Consider the following 20973-nt stretch of genomic DNA (forward strand, 5'->3'; position numbering starts at 1 on the left):
GTTAGAGCTAATTTTAAATTAATTGGAATTTGGGTACTTGGTCAGATTAGATTCAGATGGATGATGAGATTTTTAGTTTTTAATGAGCCTATAATCATATTTTTCATATGTAAGATATCATGAAGAGGGAACTAAAATTTTCAAGACAGATTGAAAAGGATTCAGTGTTAAATTTCACTGTGAGACTTGGGGGGGGCAGCAGGACAAGAGAATAGGGAAGGAAATGCTGGCAGCTGCTGAAATAAAGGGAGATAATCAGTTCACCTGGGAAGTTAGAATTGTTGTGTTGATGGTAGTAACATATATTTTTTTCCAGCCCTCTAAAAATCATTTGATGTTTCTTAGTCCCTTAAAAGAAAAGTAGATTAAAGGAGATGGCAATTAACATGGAAGTTTCTGATTCCCTTTAATAAAGAAGCCCTTTCCTGATAGACTAGGAATAATATTGGCTTGGAGCATTACAATGATTTAAGAAATAAGAGTTCAGAAGCACCGCTATGGGCTAAGGTGGAGTATTTATAGACAGTCCTTGATGTAAATCAAAACTCTACCAGGAAGGTTTAGAAAGGGATGGATACTTTATTAGGTAAGGTTCAATCTACAACTGTGAGTCAATTGAAAGTTAATAGGGACATTGTTAAAGGTCACAGATAAATGGCTACTGTAATTTTAATGAATATTTTATTCATGTCACCTTTAAATTAGTTAAATTTGGAAAGAATAATGATGTAATGCCAAAGGCTCCTTCCTGGAACACTCAAAGCAGAATTTAATGTTAGTCTCACTATCAGCTCTGAACTTCTTAACATGAGGCTTTTAGGTATTTGGTACTTTTACAAAATGACCATTAAATAGCAATAGTAAAGTGAGTTATTTAAAGGTATAAGATTTACATAGAAAAGTGCATTAGATAGCTTTATGTTTTTGAATCCCTGGAGAATAGAGCTATACCTATTTCAGCCAGAAACCAATAGAGTCCAGGGGGTTCAGGTAAATTTCAGGGATCATCCAATTTAAGAATGAAGCTTAAGCTTGTAAGAGTAGGAGACATCAAGTCATAAAATGTCTCAGCCCTTTTTTCACCTCCTCATTCAGAAGTGAAACCTGAACTGGACCTCAGAATAGCAATCAATGACTATGGTTGCTTCTAACTAGCATGCATCTGGGTATTAAATTGCCATCAAACTTGTACAGGATACGAGGTTATTGTTTCCATGGCCCCATGGGGCATCTCATAATCATCAAAAAAAAAAAAAAAAAAAAACCATCACCACCACCAAATATAAACAAACTATTTGAACTTTTTTCCTCTCTCTCTTCAAACTATGACCTTCAGATTAACATCTAAACTGATTTTTTAAAATTGCAAAGATTGACCATTTGGAAACTAAATCTAAAAGAAAAATTCAGTAAATGACAAGTTAGTTGGTGTATTTGTATCCATTTGATTGAACTGCTTCACCTCTGATTTCAGAACTCAGCTGAATGCAATGACCAACCAGGATTCTTTTTTTTTTTTTTTTAAACAAAAATTTTATGCATAGGTAATTTTTCAGCATTAACAATTGCAAAACCTTTTGTTCCAACTTTTCCCCTCCTTCCCCCCACCCCTTCCCCCAGATGGCAGGTTGATCAATACATGTTAAATATGTTAAAGTATAAATTAAATACAATATATGTATACATGTCCAAACAGTTATTTTGCTGTACAAAAAGAATCAGACTTTGAAACAGTGTACAATTAGCCTGTGAAGGAAATAAAAAATGTAGATGGACAAAAATAGAGGGATTGGGAATTCTATGTAGTGGTTCATAGTCAACTCCCCGAGTTCTTTCACTAGGTGTAGCTGGTTCAGTTCATTACTGCTCTATTGGAACTTATTTGGTTCATCTCATTGTTGGAGAGGGCCACATTGATCAGAATTGATCATCATATAGTGTTGTTGTTGAAGTATATAATGATCTCCTGGTCCTGCTCATTTCACTCAGCATCTGTTCATGTAAGTCTCTCCAATCCTTTCTGAAATCATGCTGTAGGTCATTTCTTACAGAATAATAATATTCCATAACATGCATATACCACAATTTATTCAGCCATTCTCCAATTGATGGGTATTCACTCAGTTTCCAGTTTCTGGCCACTACAAAAAGGGCTGCCACAAATATTCTTGCACATGCAGGTCCCTTTCCCTTCTTTAAGATCTCTTTGAGGTATAATCCAGTAGTAATACTGGGTACGCATAGTTTTGATATGCCTTTGGGAATAGTTCCAAATTGCTCTCCAAAATGGCTGGATGTATTCACAGTTCTACCAACAATGTTTGAGTGTCCCAATTTTCCCACATCCCCTCCAACATTTGGTATTATCTTTCCCTATTATTCTAGCCAATCTGACAGGTATGTAGTCCAACCAGGATTCTTGAAGACCAATGTTGAATCATGCATAAGATATGCATTTCTGCACATGGCCAATATGTGAATTTGTTTTGCTCAACAATGTATGTGTATTACAGTGTTGTTGTTTTTTTTTTTCCTTTTCTTTCTTTTCCCACAAAAAAGCAGAGGATAGGAAGGTGGGGGAAAGAGAATAAATGTTTGTTAATTGAAAATAAAAATATTTTAAAAATATAAGTTCATTAGTATTTTCTCTGTGGGAATGTGTATGTGCAGAGAAGTAACAGAATTTTTCCCAAGCTATACTCAGATGGAACCGTAACTCTCTTAAGTATAAGGAATATCAATCAACAAACATTAGTTAAGTCCCTACTGTATGCTGGCACTAAAAATACAAAGATAAAAAAGACATAGTCCCTTTTCTCAATGAGTTGTCATTCTATTATAATATTAATAATAATTATTATTAGAATATTAATAATATTAATATATTACATGTGAGTACAAGAGATATGGGGTAGCTAGGTGGTACAATAAATAAAGTACTTGGCCTGGAGTCAAGAAAACTTCTCTTCCTGGGAAGTTTTGGTGTCAGATATTTAGTAGTTGTGTCTAAGCAAGTCACTTAATTCAGTTTGCCTCAGTTTCCTTCTCTATAAAATGATATGGAGAAGGACATGACAAATCATTCTAATATCTTTGTCAAGAAAGAAATGGTAAACCACTTCGGTATTTTTGCCAGTATCCCAAAAAGGGGTCATGAAGAATCAGACACAACTGTAAACAACTAAACAATAATAAATCAAAATTTGATTTATTGCTTTGTTAATTGTCTAGATTTAGGAAAATACTAGAGAAAATGTTAATAATACAGACTAAACTTAAACATATGTACTTTTTTTTTTGGAGAGTCAGTTATTAAATACTTACCAGCACACCTTTGTATGAAAAACAAGAATATATAAGAAATCTGGAAAGCCAAATTATGAAGTAATCTAATTTCATTTTTATCAGAAATAAACTAGTAAATTGCAGAACCAATAAATGATGCGTATTTCCTATTTGTTTTTCTTTCATATATCTCCAATTACTAAAGAAAAGGAACATAAATTCATAGGATCATAGGTTTATATTTATTATATATATATTAGAGATCATTCAAGCCACCATCCCCATTTTACTGATGTGGAAAACTGAGGTTAAGAGCAGTGAAGTGACCTCCAAATTATAAGCCCTTTGAGGATAGGAATTATTATTCATAACTGAATTCTTAGAGCCTGGCAAAATACTTGATACATGATAGATACTGGATAAATACTTATTGAAATAAAATAACAAGTAGGAGATTTCAGAACCAGGATTTAAGTACTAGCAAGGATTATATTGTCTGAGGGAGAATCAATGTACAAAATAGGTAAGTGATATAGAGGATACATAGAGCATGGAATTTGTAATAAAGAAGAGCCAAGTTCAAGTCTCATTTCATATACATACTATCCTTGTGACTCTAAGGAAATTATATAACTTTTCTCAGTCTCTGTAAAGGGCTGAAACTGAGTTGATGCACTGAGGTCAGATAACCGAGCACTTAAGGCTAATTACCAATTGGACAATACTCTATTAGCATATGCTTGGAGAATGGTCCTGCCCACTATACTATACTGGCTCGATCTGTCCATGTATACTGAGAATTGTATGAGGGATCAGAGGGTGGAGTAAAACAATCGGGGAGTCACTTTTTGGCTGTGGAGAGAAAGGTGTGAAAATTCCTATGTCTATTCCCTTGACTGCTACCCCAAAAGACCAAGAATAAAGATCAAGGACTTTTGTTTATCCTGACTCCGGCTGATTCTAAGGTATCCAGGGTGCTAACTTGGTCTTCACAAGTCTCCATTTCCTAATCCATAAAATAGGGATAATAATAGCAATTATCTAGTAAATTTGTTGAAGGGACAAATAACATAACATATATGCAGCACTGGAAAACGCCAAAATAATACTTAAGTGCCAGCTATTATTATGTTAACTATTATGATAAATCTGTAATCAGATATGCAGGAGGTGATTGTGATTTGGGTCTACTCATGCTCTGAAACCTGCTATTCAGATTCTTCATCTAAGGTGAGTGGAAACTCAAGATTTTAAAGCTCAGGTTTTAAAAGTTTCTAACAGACTGGCAAGGTTTGGAGAGCAGCCTTGCAATGACCTATATTTCTCTTACAGGCAGACTTGTCTAGCTAATATCATCAGTTTAGTGATAGGGTTAAAATATAGATATAAATGATATAGATATAGAGATAGAAGAGTGATATATATAAATTGAATATAGGCAAAGATAGACAAATGTATAAAAATAGTGCATATACATAGGCACTATGTGTAGATATGCATGTATACATATATATATATATATATAGGAACATATATATCTGTATATGTTGAAACAGAGGAGGGGGAAAGAGATGAAAAACAGGGAGAGAGAGAAAGAAGAGAAGACAGAGAGAGGGAGATAGAGATATGAAAAGATAGAGGGGGAGAAAGACAGAAGCATGAAATGAAGAGAGAAAAAGAGGAAAGGAGAGAGAGGCAGAGAGAAAGAGAGACAGAGAGAATGACTGAAGAAGTACTCACACAAACTGAAGGTGTAATTTCTGGGAAGATTGAAGTAAATGGAAGCAAGATAATTCTCTAGATTTCCAAATTGTGAATGGTGATATGATCACTTATTAGAAAGCTGTTGAATTAAGTACCATGAAAAGCAACCAATAATCAATTCAGCATTATTTGGGGATAGCCAGATGGCACAGTGGATAGCCTGAAAAAAATTCATTTCAAATCTAGCTTCAGACATCTACCAGATGTGTGACCCTAGGTAAATCATTTAATCTCTGTGACAGTTTTCTCATCTGTAAAATGGGGACAATAATAGAACCTACCTCTTAGGCTTGTTATAAGGATCAAATGAATTAACATTTGCAAAATGCCTGGCATATAATAAGGGACAAATAAATGTTAGTTATCATTATCATCATCATTTGAACACTTCTTTAGGATCCAGAATTATGCTGGACATTGTGCAAGATGAAGCCAGACTCAGAATCAGGAAAACAGGCAGGCAAAAAGTATTTATTAAGAGCTTATTAAGTGTCAGGCTGTTAGAGATTTTCCTTCTGAGAATTGTCATGTATGCCATGTCAGCTGGTAGGGTAGACCCAGAAGGTAAAAAGGGGCTTGGCCACTGAGGCAGGAGGTTGTGTCTACAGGTGTTAGATCTTTTCTTAAGAGACAGTACTAACTCCAAGTGTCTCCCTTCTGCAGATCCACCTATGCAGTGCTGAGTGGGCTAGACACAGAGATCCCAGAGAAGAGTAAATATAAATGGCCAGCTTCGCCATAGGCAAAGAGAAGGATGCAGAGAGAAGTAGAGAGAGGCAGAGATATAAAGGGATTCAGGGATGCAGAGAGAGAGACACAGACATACATACATATATACATTTGCTCTTTCCCACTAACCCCTGCTGAGATTACCAATAAAGAAAGACTGTTTGGCACCTTGACATCGGACATCAGACATGTTTCTGACTGTATTTGTCCATGTTGCATTGTGCAACTTCACTGCAGCCTTGGCTCTTAACATACAATGTGCACATTTTGCACTGTGTTTGCACAAATGCTGCCCCAAACCCCTCAACTCAGATTGGAGACTGGGTTGCATAACAAATTTCTAGTGCAAAAAGGGGAAAGAGGTTAAGAGTAGGAAAAACTACATTTTACTTAAATTGTGAAAAAGTGCCATATCTACTCTGGTTGAGGTTGTTTCCTCACTGGGAGTATCCCAATAGAATCAATATCATCCATGTGGGCTGCATAGTGACGAGAAAACCACACATTAATTATCTATGGTGTATTGGATTTTTACTTATTTTGCTAAACACTTCTCATTTACATTTTAATCTGGTTCAAGTCCCATGCAGACATATATAGCAATGAGTTTGACCTCCCTGCTCATCCCAATCTCCTAAAGGGGAAGTGAAGAATCTCCAGGGAAAAGAAGAGTTATTCCTTCAACTTATGGCCTCTCATCTCGTGTTGCCTTGTTCTTTGAAGGGAGGAGAAATAATGTCCTTCACTCAATGATGAATATTTTCTTACCTGGCTATATCTTTCACATTCCAGTGACTCTGAATTCTAGTAGGTCACTTTTCAAATCCCAATTCCACATCTACTTCCTGATTCCTCATTCCCATCCCTCTCAACACTCCCACTCTAAAGTTTGATACTAGCTCTGCTCCAGCCCTTCCTCTGTGCCTTTTGGAATACCAGTTCCATGGGCAACAAACTTTCCTTCATCTTAAATTTTAAATCTCCCCCTGCTTCTTAAATCTCCCACTGCTTCTTTCCACTAGATTTTTACTGAAACCTGGATTCCTTTGATAACTCAGCCTTCCTGGTCAACATTTCCAGTATTGACTGTATCTTTACTTATCCCGTAGGCTTACTGGTCAAAGCAATGAGGTTATAATATACCTTATTCTTATAAGTTCCAAGTTCCACTCCCACCTCCCATCTTCCTCCATCACTCAGTAACCCCTCTTCCTTTGAGGTTCATACTATTCATATTTACTATCCTATTAAACTTAGTAGCTGCTATGTACAGATCACACTCTCCCTCCAAGGTTACTTTAATTCCTTCTCAATGAATTTGATATATGGCTTACAATTTTTCTCTTTTCCACAACTTCTGCTCTCATATTAAGAGACTTCAGCATTCATATTGGTTCTCCCTCTAGTTCCCTAATCACTCAGTTCCTCAACCTTTCACGAGCTACTTTCTAACAAAAATGTTCTTGTCCTTGATCTTATCATCACCTACAAATATACCACTTTTATATTCAGAATTATGAAACCCCTTATCCAATCATAATCTATTGACTTTTCAACTTTTCCTCAGCCTTCTTTCATAAACCCTAATCTTCATTTGCAGAGTGACCTCTGATCCCTGGATTCCTTAATTGTCTCCCAGACCATCTACTCTGTAGTGACCACTCTTTCCCCTTCTTCCCATCTTGATTCCTTGATGAACCAATTCAATTCTTCTCTTGAATTCTCAGCTCCTTTATTATGTTGCTGAGTCTCAGCCTTGGATACTCCCGCACTCATTGCCTTCATCCCTATGCACAGGCTTCTAAATGAAGATGAAGAAAGTCATATAGCTATTCTAAATGGGCCCTTTACAAATTCATGTTATATAATTTCATATAAGTCCTCAATGCCACTAGGCAATCTTACTGTACCCTTCTTATAAATTCACTAACCCACTCTCCATAGAGGCTCTTCCAAACCTTTTCATCCATCCTCAAACCTCCCATTGCTCTCCTTCCTCCATACTCTCAGTTCAGAACTCTGTCTCATATTTTGCAGGAAAAAAGAGGCCATTTGCCATGAACTTGCTCTTTTTCCCTTTTTTATTTCCTATCACTCAGATGCTTTCTGCCTCTTTCTCCTTCTTTGCCTTTATCTCACATGATAAAGTGGCCTTACATCTTACCAAAGCTAACCCCTCTACTTGTTCAAATGGTCTCCAATGGATTGCCTTCTTTGTCATCCCACTCTTTCATTTTTTTCAATATCTCCCTTTCTCCTGGATCATTTCTGACTATCTACAAATATGTTCATGTCCTGCTTATCCTGGGGGCTAGGAGGAACTCTCACTTGATCCTTCTAACCCTGTTAACTATCATCCTATCTATATCTTTTCTGCTCTTTGTAGCTAAACTTTTTTAGTCCATCTCCACTGAAATTGCTCTTTCCAAAGTTACTAATAATGTAAGTTGACAAATTCAATGGCCTTTTCTCTATCCTCATTCTTCTTAAAAATTTTGCAGCCTTTGAAACTATTGATCAATCTCACTTCCTTGATATTTTCTCTTCTCTTTTTTTGTTTTGTTTTTTAGAAGACTACTCTCTCTTAGTTTTCCTTCTATCTATATAACCTCTTTATCTCCTTTGCTGGGTCTTCCTTTATATCATGCTCTATAATCATAGCTTTCCTTCAAGGTTGCTTTCTTTCCCTTCTGTATTATTTCCCTTGATTGAGTTTATCGGCTCCCATGAATTTAATTGTAATCTAATTTAATTTCATCTCTATGCTATTGATCCTCAAATCTCCCTGTTCTGTCCAACTTCTCTGCTAACTTACAATCTCACATATCTAATGGCCTTTTAGACATTTTGAATTGGATAGCCAGCAGATATCAATTCATCTTTCTCTTTCAACCTTCCCTACCTTCTTTTTTCTCTATTATTACAAAGCAACACTATCCTTCTAGTTCCTCAGATTCACAACCTAAGAGTCACTATTACTAACATTAAATCTGTTGCTGAAGCCTGTTGATTTTACCTTTACATTTCTTGATTATGCTTTCTTCTCTCTTCTGACATTGCCACCACTTTAATTGCCATCTTTCATCACATTACCTGGATTATTGCAATAGCCTGCTAGTGGACCTGTCTGTCTCAAGTCTCTCCTCATTCCACTCCATCCTCCATTCAGACAACAAAGTGATCCTTCCAAATAAACCCCAGAGGCTCCCCATATCCCTCTAGGAACAAATACAAAAATCTCTTTTTGACAAAGTCCATCATGACCTACCTTCCTCTGCCATTTCCAATCTTCGTACATCTTACCCCAAAAAATGTACTCTTTAATGCAGCAACACTGGTAACCTGGCCATTCTTTCACCAAGACATTCCATTTCTCAATTGCAACCATTTTCTCTGACTGTCCCCCATTCCTGCAATATTTTCCCTCCTTCACAATGGCTAGTCATCTATGTGACATTCTTTAAGCCCCAATTAAAATTTCATGTTCTACAGGAAAATTTCCTTATCTCTTCTTAATCCCAATGCCTTCCTTCTGTTAACTGTTTCTGATTTATTCTATATAAAGCTTGTTTTGAATATATTTGTTTTCCTGTTCTCTCTCCCATTAGATTGTAAGCTCCTTTTGCTTTTCTTTGTCCCCAGTATCTAAGACAGTGACTGGCACATAGAAAATGCCTAATAAATGGTTCTTCATTGATTAAAATCAAAGGTCCAGTCCAGAATAAAAGAGAAGTTTAAAATATAGGACCTATATTTGCAGATGTATTTCTATTGTGAGAAATTCATCTTTATTTATCTTTAGGTTGGTAATAACTATTTTATTATAATAATTAATGCTTATGTTAATAGCTAACAATTATGGGGCTCTTTGTTTTATATATATCATAACATTTTATACTAAGGAGGCTGTATGAGATAATCACTGAGTTCTCTTCTGGTTCTTAATATATAATCCTGTTATCCTCAGAATAATGCTATAAGATAAATACTGAATGTTTTAGTAAATTCATTTTTTACTTTCTGGATAAGAAAATGAGTTTCATGAATTTCAGGCAGTTTGTCTGTGGACATAGCTATTTAGTGTCAAGAGTTCGTTTTGAACCACAGATTCTCCTGCCTAGAAGACCAGTGTTTTTTATGCCATACCATGCGACATATAAAACCCTTAGAATACCATTTCTTATTTAAATGAAGATTGGAGATATTACTATATTCCTCCATTAAAGTATCATAGCTCAAATTGATAAGGAATAAATCATTTTATAATTAATAATTCTCTAAGCCCATATGTCTTTCTTTATGTGTAATGAAGACCTAGGTTAATTACCACTCTGCCATGAGATAATGTGATATTCTAGGGAGCATTACAGAAAAATGACTAGTATAGCCATGAACCATCCTGAGGAATCTTGTGACAGGGAAGTAATTAACTCATGCCACCTGTGCATTGCAGGCAATATAAAGGAGTTCAGAGGTGCCAGAGAAATGGTTAGACAGCGAAGATCAAGTAAAATTTTCAAGTGTGCCTAATTATGTAGGATACTGCATGCATTACCAAAATGATTTTTTATCCAATGCCTACATCAGTCTTGTTTCTAGTCTATAATCAATACATCCATTCCTAACTATGCCTGGTGGGGTAACATTAGGTAATGAGTTGAAAGCTCAAAATCCCCCATATTATTGAAGTAGGAATGTTTTATTGTATTATAAGAAAAGAAGAAGTTTCACAGTGTTTGGGCAAAAACAGCTTCAAGAGCTGTTTTGGCCCACAGCAAATGGCCTAGACTGTATGACCAAAAGATCTGGAGCTTCTGTGAAGTCCAAAACAAATATTGCTACATATTTCAAGAACATGTTTCAAACTCCAAGGATTGTGGACCGCTTTCATTGAACATTCCCAGCATGGCCTCTCCAGTAAAATTTCTTGTCCTAAGAGAAAACAAAGTGTAATGAATTTAAGAGGAGGGAATAGAAGCAACCATCCAGCTAGCATTTCAGACAATATGTCAATGAAGAAATAAAATGATATTCCAATGATGAAACAAAACTATTACACTGCTTGGAAAGACAATGCATCAGGGACTTAGTAATGAGCCTAAATTGTTACACACATTTATTAGTGTGTTTTTAAGATGACTCTACTCTGCTGCATGGCAGATTAAGTCCTCTCCCCACTCTTCTGAATTCAATCATATATTCATTCCATCAACAAGGAAAAATAGTAGTACAGAAAACCTCACTCATCAAGCTCCTACTTATAGAGACATGATATTTTTCATTGAATATTAGTCAGCGCAAGCTATTCTCCCATATAATTACGTGCAACATAGGATCTGTTTGATAGGAAACTACAAAAACTAGAATTGGATAGGCTATTCATTATATCCTCTATAGCAAGGTTTTTCAATGAGGAATCCAAAGGTCTGTTATAGGGACTATGAATTTAGGTGGGAAAAATTACATCTTTCTTTCAATGTAAGTGGTTACCCTTGTCATTCTTGGCATTTTATTTTATAATTTTAAAACATTATTCTGGGAAGGGGCATATAGATCTTGCCAGATTGTTGCCAAGTGGTCCAAGACACAATGTAGGCCAATATCCTTTGATCTGTATAACCAGATAGATTGCAAGTAGAGAATCTCAAGATATTTCTCTAGATTGTAGATTTTTTGCATAAAGATAGAACCTTCTTCCCATCTATCGCAACCCTACTTCTTTGTCCTACTCTACATTTCCCTTTCAATTGTATCCTTTAGAACAAATATCCCTCAGAATAGTTTTCTCTCATACTTTTTCCCATTTCTTACTCTGACAGAAACTGGACTATCCCTAAAAGATACCATATTACCAGCCACTCTTTTTAGTACTGGAGTCATCTATTCTCATAATCTCTGACACACTAGGTCAATAAGAATATTTTTTACACTTCTCTGGTCATCTAGAGCCTCCTTCTACCACTGTTAACTAGTCATATCTTCTCTATTGAGTTTTTCTCTTTTCATCTATAACATCCTATTTAGATCCTGGTGACTTTTGTTAATGATCAACCCCTCAATTATTCTCCTTTCTTTATTTGGAAGTTTGGAATTTGGTTGAATATATATTAGTTTATATTCCCCAAATACCTTTGACTCGGTTCATAATCCTCCCTTAATTCTCATGTTCTATACCTTTACTCTCCTTTAACCATGCAAAAGGATGAACACACCTTTTGTAATGCCATATCCATATTTTTTATTCTACTTCCAAAATTCAGAACTAGGAAATTCCTGTAAATCAGAATCTGCTATACTTCAATTTATTTCTTTCTTTCTCCATTACCCCTCCTAAATACATTCATTATCTTCAAGTGACCTCCTATTTGTTTTTCTACCTTTTCTTATTCTCTTAATCCATCACACTATTTTAGCTTTTTCTTCCCCCTAAATCATTATAACCAGGTCAATTTTACATCATCTTCTATTACTCAATTCCTTGCCCCTTGTCATTCCAATTTATGCTTGGCAGACCTTAAGTCTGTATTATTTCGACCATCTAGATGTCTTTTCTGCTTTGGAACAAATGCTACTGGCACTGATAAAGGAACTATGTTACAAAACTATGTCAACTAGGTCTACTATAAAGTCATGGTACCCTATATCAATTGGATTATTGCAGTCTAGCAATTCTTTTATTCTTCCATGATTGCCTCTCTGTCACACTTCTCATAGCAATTATTCCAAACTTACTCTTCTCTCCTCAACCTTCTATGTCACCCCTCCCTCTGAGCAGAGGACCTCACCTCCTACTTTACTGAGAAAACAGAGGCCATTCATCATGACTCCTCTCTTTTCGTAGTTCTCTATACCACAAAACCTTTCCACACTGCTCCCCATTCTCTGCTCTTTTGCTCTAGTTTATAATGAAAAGGTGGCCCTTTTCCTTACCACAGTCAACTCCTCCACTAGTGCCCTTGATCTTCTCTCTTCCTAACTTCTCTGGGAGCTTGCCCTTTTTCTCATCTTCAAAGGTTCTCTTTTATAGTCAGCCTCTCTGTTTACTGGCTTCTTCCCTGCTGCCTACAAACATGCCCGGGTCTCCCTCCCTACCTCACCCTTAAAACAACTTCACTTGACCCTGCTATCCTCTCTAGCTATCATCCTATCTTTCACTGTCAAATTCTAAGAAAAGCCATCTACATGAACTGCCTCTTTCTCTTCACCTCCCACTCAATAGTCAATCCCTTCTAATCTGACTTTTGACCTCATTACTCAATGAAAAATAATCTCTCTTTTGACCTCATTATTCAAGTTAAAGTACTTTCTCTTTCTCTCTAAGTTTCCAATAAATTCATAATTGTTCAATCCAATGGCTTTTTTCAGTTCTAATTCTTCTTGATATCTTTATAGTTTTTGATACTGACAGTCACTCTCTGCTCATAGATATTCTATCCTGGTTCTCTTCCTATATATTTGACTGCTCCTTCTTAGTCTCATTTATGGGATCATCTTCCATATCCTATAGCATAACCATGAGAATACCCTCCATTATGTGTCCTAGGTCTTCATTTCTTCTCATTATGTACTCTCTCAGTGATCTCAGCAGCTTCCATTTTCATCTATGTAGATAATTTTGATACTTACATATCACATCTAAACTTCTGTCCTAAGATTCCATCTTGCATCATCAATTCCCTTTTGAATTGATATTAGATTATGAAAGACTTGGGTTCAAGTTCTGCATATGACCCCCACTGACTGTATGATGGTAAAATAAGATACTTTCTTCCATTCTCATTGCTTGAGAGTTTAAATAGCCAAAGACATAACAATCTGGAATCTATTCCTCACAAAACATATGCAATAAGAACATAGATTCAATATAATAATGACCAAAACAAGTAACAACAACTAAGTACCTACTTCACTACAACCCATGAAAAAAAAAGTATTTTTGGAAATCTTAAAACACTATATAAAAGCAAGTTATAATTCTTATTCCAGGTGATGGATTGGAGACTGTTAACAATGGAGGAGATAGTATTTCAGGAGTATAAGGAAGGAGAAAATCACTGCCAATTTTTTTTGCAGATACCTACACCAAAGAGAGCTTGGTATAATTGAGGGAATATAAAATACAAAGCATGTAATCTGAGTTTAATTAACACTTGTTCAATAAAATTGAACTGAGTTGGATATCATATTGCTTTATTATAAACAATAAATTGCACACAAATATTTACCTTTAGTGTGAAGAGGCCATTCTTTAAAATGAGATCTGTTGTATGCCCAGCAGATGCTATGCTAGGCAAAAGGATGAATAAAGGAAAGAAAAGAAAGGAAAGAAAGAAAAGAAAGGAAAAGAGAGAAAGAAAGAGAGTAAGAAAAAGAAAGAGAGAAAGAAAGAGAGGAAGGAAGGAAGGAAGGAAGGAAGGAAGGAAGGAAGGAAGGAAGGAAGGAAGGAAGGAAGGAAGGAAGGAAGGACGAAGAGAAAGAGGAAGGGAGGGATAGAGGAAGGGATAGAAGAAGGGAGGAAGGGAGGAAGAAAGAACCTTAAGGAGCTTATGTTCTTTCTATCACTGATCAATTGCCTTTCCAACTCTTTAGTTTGAAGTAAAAAAACTGTAAGATTACTGTTGTCATTTTTCATTTTCTTTTCTAGAATTTCAGTTCTGTAGAAACTTATATTTTTTATGGATGAGTTTCACCTCAAAAATTGCAGGACTTCTATGAAGAAATATGTAATTTAAAATTGCTTATCCTACAGCTAATCAGAAGGCATTTGTACATTTTTCTTGGAATTGCTTAAAAATCCAATCCTCTTGAGATTTCATCCCATTGCAAGCATGAGTAGACCAGAAGTACCAGGATAAAAGTATGTTTGAGGGTATTCTTACTTCTAATCTCAAGCCAAGCCACATATCTGGCTTCCTATAGAGACATTAAGTTATATTTGGCTCTGATATGGTACAATGGTTTATCCTACAACATACCTCAATCCTCTCATTCAAAACCTATTATTTGCTTTACATTTGGGGGAGAAATCAATATTTGCTCAAACCAATGCATATGGAAGCAGACCAAAAACATCTATTCTAATGTATAATTGTTTGTTTCTGTAGATATGCACACATATACACATATGCAAAAAACACATAAATTTAATTTAGTGAAAAATAACAAAACCCACTTAATTACATTCCATTCAATAATAAGATTGGTTTTGTGTTTGGGTCTCATTTTCCCCCATTTCTCTCTGTCTCCTTGCTACCAATTAACTAGGATTTATTTTTTCTTTCACTTCATTTTCTTGGTGTTTTGGTCCCTGACCTAAATAAGCAAATCACTTCCCCTAGATTATCTTTTAGCAGAGATTTTTAAATTTGTACATCAAAATTTGTTTTTGAATAGTTGAGTTTTTAATTTTTAAACTTGAAAAATGCATTTTTTTTAATCTAAGATACTCACTTGATATGCCAAAATAAAGCATTTTAGGAAAAATGAGTACTATGAGATTTATGATGAGAAAAATACAAGTAGGTGTTATAGAACAATGATATCAAATTAAAACAAAAACATGAAGCCATTAATCCTTAATCAATAAAACATGGAGCCATTAATCCATAATTAGTATTCTTGCAGAGTGCATACTGACAATTTTAAAATGTAATATAGTTTATATTTTATTGCCTTTTAATATATTTTCTTAAATATTTTTCAGTTCCATTTTAATCTGTGACTCAGGCCCACTCTGGATTGTTGAGGGATGTGTTTGACACTTTTGTTTGATACAGAGGATAGATTGTTGCCCTTAGAATCAGAAACTCTAGAGTCTGAGTCTTGAACCCAGGCATTTGTTCCTTACATGATCCTGGACAAGTCATTTAACCTATCTCAGGCTCAGTTTTTCCATCTATAAAATGGGGAATAACAGTATGGGGAATAACAGTATCAACTACATGACAATATTAAGAAAATAAAATGAGATAATACATGTAAAGTTCTTTGTTAATCTTAAAGTGCTTTGTAAATGTTAGTATTTTATTATGATGATTACTTATATGCTATGGAGTTTGGCTCTTTGGATTAACTACATTACATGAGGTGCTTTAGATGAAGCTCTATCACATTTCAGCTTGGATCTATACTTAATCACTGAAGTAGAACTTAAGGCATCAAGGCATATGAAATTGTAATCCATCCCCACATTTCATTTTGACATGTTAAGAAGACCATCTTTGTTTCCAATGCCTAGTTAAAATTTGGATTCCAGAATCTTTAGGACACACAAATGAAGACAAATCTGGTTGAATATCATACATGAGATACAAATGCTGAGTTCATTTTCCAACATGTAACATTTTAGTTACTTAACTGCCTGTCATTTGGAAAAGATCACATGATGATTTTTATCAATTTGAATGATTAAATAATACTTTACCATTTTAATACCAAGGCCATTGGGAAATGGAATAATTGTCTAAAAATGCAAAATCATCATTATTCATTATGGTAGACTTTCAAGCATAAGGGTATTTCCAATGGATTCTCTCCGAGTGAGAATACATCTCATTTATAATGCAGCCTATTTCACTTCATCATATTTATCTTGGGCTGGATGCTATTACTATATGCTCCTTAGGGAACCCACAAAACTGGAATGTCTTGCATTAAATACAGTGAAGCCCATATGAAAAGAAATGTTGAAAAATCATGAGCTACTTACAGGAGCAGTTGCTGAAATGGTTTCTAATTACATTTGTACACTTGGATTAAATGACTGTGCTAATACTTTTGATAAATTCACTGAGAATTTGTATGGAGATTGAAGCAGGGAGGATTTGTAAAACAGGGCAATATTTCAGCAAAGGTTTTGAATATCACTCTTTCTAATTCACCTAAAAATATATCTTCATTATGTTGTGCATCATCTAGAATATCCAGTCTGTTCACTGACATCATCCCTGACATCATGACATGGATTCACATATCACTAAAATTAGAAGAGAACTTAGGAATGTTTTTGATGTATCAAAACTAAATTTGCTATCATTCAGCTTTCATCCTTTGTTCCTTGTTCTTTTCTGGGACCTATCAGGAGAAAAAAAAAAGTTGATTCCTCTTCCACATGATAGCTTTTCAAATAATTGACTTAATCAAGAAACATTTAATTAGCGGTTACCATTGTCATTGTCTAATTGTGAAGTTAATTTTAAACTCAATTGTAATACTTTACATTTTTCCAATTGAATTTCATTTTAACAATTTCAGGGCTTTATATCATCTCCCTCAGATTTTTCATTCTCATGAAGGCACAAATGCTCTCCTCCCTAGAGTGGTTTCTATTTTAATGGAGAAAAATTTAATGAAAATATGACAATAGAGTTTGGTCATCAATTAGTAGATATGGGAAGATTTTGAAGGAATATTGTAGTGCAACTCATTACACTAGCTAGGTATTTGTTATCTTTCATAATTGAAGAGAACCAAAATAGCATCACTATGTCAGGAATAATGTACAGAGTGTGCAAATGTAGTTGGTCAGATAATATGAGTTTGGAAAGCTTTACCACAGGTTGGGCACAGTTTATATGAACATTTTGAATAGATATATCTCTAAATTTATGTATCTCATTTTTATTTTGAGCTACTGCAATTCTGCTTTGCTCATAGAGTACATTCTTTGATGCAAATACCATATTTAGCAATCCTGTACCAGTATCTCCCATGTCTCACAATTGATTCCAAGTTCTTTAGAGAGATCCTGAGAATGTTTGTGTATCACACAAATTTGCTTTATGAGTTCTCTATAAAACAGTTTTTTTTAATGAAAATATATGTTTGGCATTCAAATAATATAACCAATTCATCAGATTTGCACTCTTGTGCAGTAAAGTATGAATGCTTGAGAGTTCAGCTCAAGAAAAGACCTCAGTATCTGGTATTTTATATTGCCAGATCATCTTCAAAGTCTTCCCCATAATAATTCAAATGCAAAGGACTCAATTTCCTGGCACATAACTAGTATACTGTCCAGGTTTGATAGGTGACAACAATTAGGTCAGCACAATAGCTCTATAGACCTTCAATTTAGTGGGCAGCCTAATATCTCTTCTCTCTCACATTTTTATTCAGTCTCCCAAAGAATGAGCTAGCTCTGGTAATGTTTGTAGCAACCTCACCATCTATGTATATTCTTGGAAAGCATACTGCAAATTAAATAAGCTTATCCAAAGGAATCAAAATTTTTTCCATTTGTGGTAAATATGTAGTCCCATGTATGGGTGGTATGGTGTTAATTCATAGAGAACCTCTGTTTTCTTGATGTTAATTGTTAGGCCAAATTAGCACAAACAGTAGAGAATTCATGCATACTCTATTGTATTACCCCAAAGGCTGAATTTAATATATAATCATCTGTAAACAAAAAGTTGTTCACTAGCTCTCCCACACTTTAGTTGTGCCTTATAGCCTTTTCAAGTTAATTTATTGTCAGTATGGTACCTGACCTTGATACTTTTTCCATCCTTGCTGAAAGTATCCAACAACTTCATTGAAAATATCAAGCTAAGCATAGCATTGAGAATACAATTCTGCTGCCCTCTTTTAGTGACTGGGAAAACCCAAGAGTGTTGGATATTGTCCAGAACCTATATAAGAATGCCATCGTGCTACTGCCATACAATACTGATGGACATTTCCAAGCAACCAAATTTTGCTATAATCTTCCATGAGCTCTTATGGCTGATAATATCAAAGGCCTAGACTCAACCAAGTGTACCTCAAATCACATATGCCAGGTACTCCATAGAGGTACTACTAATACCATATTATGGAGTTTATATGCATAGAATTCACATGACCATATAACCTTGAAAAAATGAAATAAGGTAATAAATAGCATGTATTATGATTGTTCATTTTATAGGAAATCTATCTTTATGTTCATAGCATAAAATTATTTTGATAAGTTGAACTACCTATGCACAAATGGTAAACATAAATAAATAAATAGTAAATGTTTTGCTTTTTGCACTATAGTTTGTTAAACTAGCTGCTTACCACCACCTGGACATTGTCATCTTTTTGAAGAATATTCAATAATAAATAAATTGTTTAATGCTTATTAGAGGTGTAGTTTTGTCTTATCTTCCTTCCCCCCGAGGTGTATCTATGATTTAATTTATGTAAGGACTCATAGAACATAGAGATAGAGCTGGAAGCATCCTTAGAGGTCATTGAATCTAACCTTCAATATATAGATGAAGAAATAAGACCAGAAGAGGTAAAGTGACCACTAAATTAGAGTCACACAATTTATAATAATAACGATTGACATTTATATTGTATCTATTATGGATTAGGCACTGTGCTAAATGCTATAAAATAATAATAAGTATAAATATTTTATAATGCCTTCTATATATTAGGCACTGCACTAATCACTTTAGAAATATAATCTCATTTGATTAATAAGTGACTGAGACAGAATTTGAACATAGATCTTTCTGATTTGGAAGTCTATCCCTTTACCCACTCTCCCATACTATGTCTCTGGAAATGCTTTAATTCATGGCAACTAGTAGCTGAGAAAGATGTGCATGAAGGGGTAAGGAGAGTCAAGCATCTGTCAACTTGGATCCCATTCAGTTCCATTGGACCTGTATCCACTTCCTCCTAATTTATACTACAAACCCTCAGACAAGAACTCTGTAAAAGGGTCTTCAGAATAAACATAATTATAGTACACTGTACATGAGCAACAATTTTGCTAGTTAGAGTTTGGGAAGTTGCTTAGGACACTGAAAGAATAAATGACTAGCTTTAGGTCACCCAACCTGTATGTAGCAGTAAAAAGACTTTAAACCAGATCATCCTGACTTAGAATTTAGTTCTTCATTACCATACCATATTGCCTGCCTGCTTTATGCTAACTTTATTCTTCAAGGATATCATGTGGTCCTTGTCCTCATTAAGCACAGCAGAAGACATAAAACTCTGTACTCAGAAGTAAACCATCTTATTTTTTTATTTGAAAAGCCTACATTAAATATATGTACTGGTGGACTGATTTTGCTGCTAATCTATTTGAATTTGGATGTCATAATTTAGGGAATTATGAAAACTTCACTATAGATACTCTAGAAAAAAGAAAAAAATAATAATAATGTCTGATTATTTTGACCTGAAAATAATGGCTGGAAGTTACAAAGAGATAAATATAGGTTTGAAATAGATGATATATTGATAGATATATGTACACATAATAATGTATATTTATGTGTTTCTTAATGTGTATCTATCTATATATATTCATATATACATACAGGCATATAGGAATATATCATACATGAAACAATGTAAAAAAGCAACAATAAATAAGTAGATTGTCAATCATAAATTCTAAATAATAATCTTAGTTACCAAAATTTAGTTCCTTCTTTTTTTCCGCCTTTAAAAATTTCTCAGGGGTTGAGAGATAGAAAAATTCATCCATAATCCAAAAAAAAGACCTGAAATGTAATTGGAGTCAAAATAAAATAGATAATATAACATTATAAATATCTAATTTAATAAGTACATAACATTTCATATGTACATATAACATGTATATGTGTATATATACCTATTAATTATTGTATATAACAATGCTATTAAAAAGTAAAAGAGCCTATCTCATAAAATAGTGAGTTCTGCAGCATTAAATGTTTTCAATAATTTATCTAGAAAACCATTTGTAAAGCATGTTGTGCCAAAGTTTTGTTAGTTTGTTTTTAGGTTTCATTTGGTCTAGATGGACAATGAAATCTTTTCTAACTCTAAAATTTTTTGATTCTGTAATTAATTGATACTCTGGGTCAAATATAATAGACTACATTGATATTGAATACTTAAAACTAAGCTATAGCCATTCTTCTTGATATCAACAAAAAAATGCAAGAAATATCTTTTTAAAATAGCACTTACTAAGAGATATTAACACACAATTGACATCAAAGAATCAGAATATATGTATAATTTGAAAGGAAAGACAATGAAAAAATCAAGTATTTGATCTTATATATTTGCCCATCTTTTGTTTGAAATTGGTATGTCTTCTAGGGTCATGCTTATGATTTTTGCTAGACTAACAAGAGCTCTCTTTGTTTGGAATACATAGCCTGAAACAATGGCAACTTTCATTTATAGGATTTAGACTTGGAAGGAACTTTA

General features: G+C 34.4%; 1 long non-coding RNA gene across 1 annotated transcript in view; it reads right to left on the bottom strand.

Moving 5' to 3' along the window:
* Positions 1-9758: 9758 nt before the first annotated feature.
* The window catches only part of LOC141554730 (uncharacterized), a 305869-nt gene continuing 294654 nt past the window's right edge, over positions 9759-20973 (bottom strand). The window contains exon 4 of the long non-coding RNA XR_012485928.1: positions 9759-10710. This is a non-coding gene — a long non-coding RNA (uncharacterized LOC141554730). The remainder of the gene's footprint in view (positions 10711-20973) is intronic.

Source organism: Sminthopsis crassicaudata, chromosome 2 (assembly GCF_048593235.1).
Source record: "Sminthopsis crassicaudata isolate SCR6 chromosome 2, ASM4859323v1, whole genome shotgun sequence".
Taxonomy (NCBI): domain Eukaryota; kingdom Metazoa; phylum Chordata; class Mammalia; order Dasyuromorphia; family Dasyuridae; genus Sminthopsis; species Sminthopsis crassicaudata.